Here is a 6,000-nt window from a genome sequence, read left to right as displayed (position 1 = left end):
AAGTAAATTTATACATACAATAAGATTCAGTAAATATTTCATAGGAAAAAATTATTACCATGTATTCACTTTTATTTCGATACTACTTATTTTTAAAAAAGTTGGTTGAACAGTCCATGCATAGGTATTACCCGTCCAAGGTGAGTGTGGGCCAGAGAGATGAGCGCGCTGCTTATTCTACAGTATTTACGAACGATACCGTCCTGCAGGCAATACAGTCAGACTATAGAGGAAACTGCTGGATTTCATGGCATCATTTTTGCTTGGATGTAAAAAAAATCTTGTATAATTACATAAATACATAAAATTAAAAAAGTTTATAATTATTATTAGCGATATAGCCTACTTAGTTACACATAATTTTAGTTACTTACAGATAATATGAAGCGTGCATTTCCAGAACGTTGTAAGTGCCAATTTGTAAAGTTTACAGTAGGAACAAAAATAGTTTCATACAGTACATACAACGCTGTGACTTGCGCAACCTGAAAGTACGTAATATTGTCAAACAGGGCACCTACAACTGATATATGTGAAAAAATAGATTCTCCCAGTATCGGCACTTACCACGTTATGGAAATACACGCTTCATATATTTCATTAAACACAACATAACTTATAGAGTATCGACTGTCATTTTATGATGATGGTTACCTTGTAATCACAGAAGAACAAACCAAAGATCATAGAATTATTAGAATAATATTGCTGTGGCTTGTACTCTTTGACCAAAATGTAGTGTGGTAATCGATTAGAGCCAGTTGTACTATCGATATTTAACACGCCACACTAGAGCACTCTACCGGATGCAATAGAGAACCTCAGATATTCTATTACCTTTCGCAATGAAGTAATGACGAAACTATGACGTAGCTGTGTAACAGTTGTACTGTTATACACGACGTATGTAGTGATTATTAGTAAGGAATTTACACACGACTTATAAACGAGCTACTCATTGTATAAGTATAAGACAGTTAAACGTCTGTATATAGAGTTTTTATTAGTAAGACCGAAAGAGTATAGCTATCATTATCAGTATTATGGAGTAATTACACTTTGGTCATAATGCACTGCAATAATGTTTAATATTTTTATATAGACACAATAGTTTCAGTCACACCCAGAACGAAGAGAAATTGAAGAACATTTTATTGCAGTAGGCAAAAAATAACCCATACGGAATTAGTTGTATGTAGCAGCCGTTTGAAGATAATAATTGTTTATATTTGGTTTCTGTTCAGTGATGTTGAGGAGCAAAACTTCTTCTAGATGTTCGCCATTTAAATTCGATATCACAGTTTTAGCTTCTCTGAATTTTCATTTTTAAATTTTAATTATTAAAAATGTTTGTTCATACACACATACACACACACACACACACACACACACACACACACACACACACACACACACACTAGGAATAATTGGAATATTTTCCAATTCACAACTCTACAGAAAATTTTCCCTCTCACATCACTAACCACAACCGATTAAAACATTCTCAGAAATTAGAACCTATTTCATTTGTTTTGTCTTCCGATGCATGATGGAATCAGCTATTAGTGCATAAAAGTTAGGAAAATTTTTATATTTCTATACGCTACTCAAATATCCTCGCCAAAAAAAAAAAACATATAATAATACTAGCCCGCAATCTCATATCTTTCATAATGTGAGCTTCAGAATCTACAACCTAAAATGCTGGACTTCAAGCAGATGAATGCCCTCAAGTTTTTACAGGAACCTGCAGAAATATACAAGAATGAAGACTACAGTTTTACATAGCACAAAAACTGTAATGCATATCTGTAAGGTATTAAGGCGTGAATAGCCAGATCATATCGTCTCCATTGTTTATGGTTTGGGCCAGTCTATGTTACGGAAGTGGCCTCAGCTGTCGGCACGTGCCCATCATCGTCTGACAAGAACCACCACAATTATATTGTCAATACAAAAACCAGAGACTACTTACAACTAACTACCTTAGAAAAACATGATTACACCTACGTTGAAATCATCCGGAGCACACAATTTTTTTCCTCTTAGGAATTTTAACGTAATGTACAAGTTAATTCACTGGCCCAGTAAACAATTTTAAACTGAAGGTAACATGCATATTTCTTGAGAAAAGGGTTTACAAAGTTGTACAAGTCGTACAGTACCCGTGCATTTATCACATCATGACTCAACTTGTAAAATGTGTTCACCACTCTTGTATGTAAGTCTACATCCAATAGAAGTAATATAATAGTACATTATGCAACGAGCCTATAATGGTAGTAATGAAGACGCGAGTATGTTTATGGAACGAGCGCAAGTATTCATATTATTCCTATCTGACTGGGGATTGGAAGTGACCTTGTGCAATATCTCGTAAATTGTGAAATCTGCGCAGACGCGAAAGTATTGATTTTTTCTGAGGGATAAATGTCATTGACCTTGATATAATCTAGAGAGTAAAATGAACATTAATCTTGATATAACCTGGAAATTGACTTAGACATTGAAAAACGAGATGACAAATTGAATTTATTTGAATATTATTTACAATTAACGCTAATCATTATAGTAACAGAACATAACCTTCAGCGAGAGGATTGGATTTCCAGCCTCCGTGACGTTTCGCTAGTTGTCTTTCGATTGCATATCCGAGAATAATCGATACTTGCGCTTTCATATTGCTTTCTGATTGGTGGAAAACCTGAACTTTAATGAATAGGTGTACTTTAATGATGTCCATTAAAGGGCTGCTAGCAGGTGTATAATTACTACATTTCGGCATGGTCGAGCATAAAATTAAATCTGAGTTATACAGAGAGTATAAAGGTCTCAATAATCGTCATTTACGACTATTTTATAGGGAAATTTATTAAGCCTTACTGCCAATCATTTTCACAACTGTCACGATGCTTAGCAACCAACTGTCCTTATGCAATACGCTGTTACTAAGTTTTTTTAGTTGGTTATTTAACGACGCTGTATAAACTACGAGGTTATTTAGCTTCGATGAGATTGGTGGTAGCGAGATTGTATTTGGCGAGATGAGACCGAGGATTCGCCATAGATTACCTGGCATTTACCTTACGGTTGGGGAAAAACTCGGAAAAAACCCAAACAGGTTATCAGTCCAAGCGGGGATCGAACCCGCGCCCGAGAGCAACTTCAGACCGGCAGGCAAATGCCTTAACCGACTGAGCCACGCCGGTGGCTTGTTGCTAAGTTTCAACGTCAGATGGTTAGGGATAAACTAAAACTATACATTTTATTTTGTCATAATTTAGATTCTAATATTCACAACTATTTTCTTTTTGCTTATTACAACCTTTTTAATTATGTACTACTTACCAGAAGATCTATAGACAACATCGTCCATCGCCGTCAGAAACACAAAGGGAACTCTTTTAATTTTAATCAATCAACAGAATAATTAAATGATACTCGGGAGAAAAATTAAACACAGAATAAATATGGGAAATGCCTGTTGTTATTCGGTTGAGAAGCTTTTATCATCCAGTCTGCTGTCAAAAAATCTGAAAGTCAGAATTTATAAAACAGTTATATTACCGGTTGTTCTTTATGGTTGTGAAACTTGGACTCTCACTTTGAGAGAAGAACATAGGTTAAGGGTGTTTGAGAATAAGGTACTTAGAAAAATATTTGGGGCTAAGAGGGATGAAGTTACAGGAGAATGGAGAAAGTTACACAACACAGAACTGCACACATTGTATTCTTCACCTGACATAATTAGGAACATTAAATCCAGACGTTTGAGATGGGTAGGTAATGTAGCACGTATGGGCGAATCCAGAAATGCATATAGAGTGTTAGTTGGGAGGCCGGAAGGAAAAAGACCTTTAGGGAGGCCGAGACATAGATGGGAAGATAATATTAAAATGGATTTGAGGGAGGTGGGATATGATGATAGAGACTAGATAATCTTGCTCAGGATAGGGACCAATGGCGGGCTTATGTGAGGGCGGCAATGAATCTTAAAAGCCAGTAAGTAAGTAAGTAACAGAATAATTATTTCCCCCCGCTCTCCCCCCCCCCCTGAAAGGACAAAGCATGTTGTCATTTGTATTTGAAAACGATCAAATCGCCCAAATCTTCAGTATATGTTAATGATAATGGAATCTTCTACTTAGTCTTTCATTATGGTAAAGTAGGACATCATCTTGCACCTGTGGAAGCTCAGATCTTGTCCACAGCCTTAGGCAGTATATATAGACATTAGCAAATTAAGATTCCTCTTCCAAGAAGCACACAGGGGCATCTTCGTCGAAAGTATCCGGATGTTGTTCGTGCTACGAAAATAATCCGGTTCATTTCTGATAATGGATCTCTTAAGCAAAAATAGCCTCAGGGTTCGTGTTCATTGTGAGATTGGTAGCCGCTGCTCTGAAGGATAATAATAACAACAAAACTGTTGGGATGATTATCAAGCAAAACAGATACACTACCGATAATTTGTGTAAAAATTGCCTCCACTTCCGTTTAACTGGTCCTATTTCCAGTAGATCTAACAGATTTCAACGTATTTTAAAATGTGTGGTGAGAAGGCCAAGTATTGTATGCAGTTGTAGTCTACAAAAACAGAAACGTTCTTACTAATGTCTTATACTTACACAGTGAATATTTCTTTGTAAGGCCGAGTGCACACAGAATCAGAAGCGACGCGACATTTTGTCTGTTGGTACTTGTCTCCCATTGATTTCTTATGATGTGGTGCACACAGAATCAGACGCGACGCGACGGTCGCGGGGAGACACGGATAGATAACATCGAATGACTGCTAGAAGTTCGTTGCGAGGAGACTGTTTGATAGCTGCAGTATACTGCGCATGCGGTAGTAGTGGCTATGATTGCACGCTTTCACAATCTACGAATACTATTGTTGTGTAGCGCACATTATTCATAATGGAGCTCGATGCGGATAAATTAGTTGTTTTAGTACAGGAAAGTTACGTTCTGTGCAATCTTTGAAACAATACAACGACAATAATGTTGTTTCTAAAAATATGTAAGAAACTGCAAATGAGATGAAAGCACCACGTGAATAATAACTAATAATAATTTGTAGTAAGTCTAATTCTCTGCTCTGTACTATCATTCGTTATTAATTTAATATATTATTTTTATTTATTGTGACTCGTAAAGTAGTCATAAACATACAAAACAACGTTTGTACAATACATTCAATCAAACTCCTGTATCTCTTCATGAAGAGCATAGGGCATTCACAAAGTGCCTCCATCGGACCCTACTTTTTTTTGTGACCAGACTACCATCTTTATTTATTTATTTATTTAATGCTTTACACTTGAGCTACATTAGGCATTGCAGCCCGAAAGAGCAGAAGCTCGTGCTCGGGCGCAGTTCAGATCAGTTATAAAAGATATAAGGTAATTCGGGGGAAGACGCCACAACTAAGGTATTTCTTGGCTATACAACTCAAACCTGAAGTGATAAGCCAATACAAACAAATTTATCGTATTTTTCAATTATAATTTGCTCTGTATAATGATTGGTTCCTTTGCAAGTGCGTGTATTGTTAACAATTTTTCATGTTAAAAGAACTCGCGTCAGGGTGGCATCTTCCCCCATATATACGGGGAAGATGCCACTTGGTATGGGGTAAGATGCAACAACAGAGTAAATGGCATACATAAAATAAACATTGGAATATTTTATGTGTATTTTATTACAACTACAGAGAAACATCTATGAATTTAATTACAAACTTCTTTCATGATTATTTTGCAAAAATTGATTAATTAGGACACAATTCTGAATGTTAGTATGAGCCTGCACCACATTTCATACACTGCAAATTATCACCACTCCAATCTTCGTGCAAGGATTTCTTGTAGTAATGTTTGAAGATTCCATTCGTCATTTGAGAGTTCTGTATGGAATGCCACACACCCTCACTGCAGCGCATGACGATTTTTGTCCATACTTTAAATCTTCAGCAGCTAGAATTAAATTTTATTTTGA

Source organism: Periplaneta americana, chromosome 5, assembly GCF_040183065.1.
Source record: "Periplaneta americana isolate PAMFEO1 chromosome 5, P.americana_PAMFEO1_priV1, whole genome shotgun sequence".
In the NCBI taxonomy this organism is placed as follows: domain Eukaryota; kingdom Metazoa; phylum Arthropoda; class Insecta; order Blattodea; family Blattidae; genus Periplaneta; species Periplaneta americana.
The sequence above is the reverse complement of the archived record's forward strand: the minus strand, read 5'-3'. Positions refer to the sequence as shown.